Source organism: Loxodonta africana, chromosome 13, assembly GCF_030014295.1.
Source record: "Loxodonta africana isolate mLoxAfr1 chromosome 13, mLoxAfr1.hap2, whole genome shotgun sequence".
Classification (NCBI taxonomy): domain Eukaryota; kingdom Metazoa; phylum Chordata; class Mammalia; order Proboscidea; family Elephantidae; genus Loxodonta; species Loxodonta africana.
In genome coordinates this window covers 74,122,817-74,124,764 of record NC_087354.1, presented here as the reverse complement: position 1 = coordinate 74,124,764, position 1,948 = coordinate 74,122,817, and the positions used below count along the sequence as shown (strand labels likewise).

Below are 1,948 nucleotides of genomic sequence, written 5' to 3'. Positions count from 1 at the left end.
GGTTAAGAAGGGGGGATGTTGACATGTTGTGGGGTTGGCAATCAATGTCACAAAACAATATGCATATTAACTGTTCAAAGAGAAACTAATTTGCTCTGTAAACCTTCATATAAAGTACAATAAAAAATTAATTAATTAAAAAAAGACAAATGTATAGAGACCAAAGTTATTTATTTTAATTTTTATTGTGCTTTAAGTGAAAGTTTACAGATCAAGTCAGCCTCTCATACAAAAATTTATATACACCTTTCTATATACTCCTAATTGCTCTCTCCCTAATAAGACAGCACACTCCTTCCCTCCACTTTCTATTTTCATGTCCATTTGGCCAGCTTCTGACCTCCTCTGCTCTCTCATCTTCTCTCAAGACAGGAAATGCCAACTTAGTCTCATATGTCTACTTGATCCAAAAAGCTCATTTTTCACCAGTATCGTTTTCTTTGCCATAGTCCAGTCCAATCCCTGTCTAAAGAGTTGGCTTTGGGAATGGTTCCTGTCTTGGGCTAACAGAAGGTCTGGGGACCATGACCTCCAGAGTCCTTCTAGTCTCAGTCAGACCATTAAGTCTGGTCTTTTTATGAGAATTTGAGGTCTGCATCCCACTGCTCTCCTGTTCCCTCAGTGGCTCTCAGTTGTACTTCCTGTCAGGGCACTCATCACTTGTAGCTGGGCACCATCTAGGTCTTCTGGTCTCAGACCTACGCAGTCTCTGGCTCATGTGGTCCTTTCTGTCTCTTGGGCTCATAATTACCTTGTGTCTTTGATGTTCTTCATTCTCCCTTGCTCCAGGTGGGTTGAGACCCATTGATGCATCTTAGCTGGCTGGTTGCTAGCATTTAAGACCCCAGAAGCCACTCTCCAAAGTGGGATACAGAATGTTTTCTTAATAGATTTTATTATGCCAATTGACTTAGATGTAAAAATATGGAATGCTTCCTAAATTTGCTTGTCATCCTTGCACAGGGGCCATGCTAATCTTCTCTACATCGTTCCAATTTTAGCATACGTGCTGCCAAGGAAGCTAGCAGGAGACCAAAGTTTATTATTGGCTATCGCCGGGAGGAAGGAGCAGAAAGGAGGGGGGATTAATGGTGATGGAAAAATTGTATTGATTATGGGTAAGGTTGCATAGCCAATTATTGTATCTGTCTTTAATAAGGTGTACACCTGTAAAAGTCAAATTGCCAAGAGTTGTGTGATAGATATACAGTCATGCACAGTATAATGTCCAGTGTTGGTGGTCTGGCTCCAGCCCTCCAGGGGATACCCACCTGCCCTTCCTGGTGCTCAACAGCTTCAAATCCCATGGCATGCTGGTGAAGCTCATAACCCTTTATTTTCCAGAACCTGTCCCCCTCCATCAGCGTGCACAAGGTAAACCTGAACAGGGTCAAGCGCTGCCTCCTCTTCATCTGACTCCCAGGAGCTGGATTTCCGCCATTGGAGTATCAAAGTCGTTCCCGTGGGCGCAAGTTGTGGGATGAAGAAACTTCTCCAGGAGAAGTTTCCCAACATGAGCAGTCTGCTGGACATCAGAGAGTGCCTGGCCAAGGGCAAAGGGCTGTCAGAGAGCTAGGCGAGCGCGACATTACAACATTATAGAGCTGCCTCAGGCAATTTACCGCGGGGCCACTTGGAGGCCCAGCAGAGCACCATGGGCTCTCTGAGATGGTCCTAGATGACACCGCAGCTCATCGAGATCCAAGAGGGTGTTGGGGAGGGGAACGTGCTTTCCACAGTTTTGTGCACAAGATGGAGGAGCTGCAGGCCATCCTGGAGCCCAAGAAGGAGACGCTGCGCTAAGGCCTAGAGGGAGGATCAGCAGCCCCACAATGTTTAGCGCAAGGGGAGCAGTGAGAGGCCACAACAAGAGGCCTGCGGGCGTGAAGAGGGCACGGGCAGAGGTCCATGGGGACAGTGATGCCAAGGTCTAGGGACCCTGCTGGCC

At 46.8% G+C, this 1,948-nt stretch overlaps 1 non-coding gene across 1 annotated transcript; it reads right to left on the bottom strand.

Moving 5' to 3' along the window:
- Positions 1–918: 918 nt before the first annotated feature.
- On the bottom strand, positions 919–1,028 carry LOC111752681 (U6 spliceosomal RNA). The gene has a single exon (XR_002787560.1). It is a non-coding gene; the product is annotated as a U6 spliceosomal RNA (small nuclear RNA).
- Between the last annotated feature and the right edge of the window lie 920 nt (positions 1,029–1,948).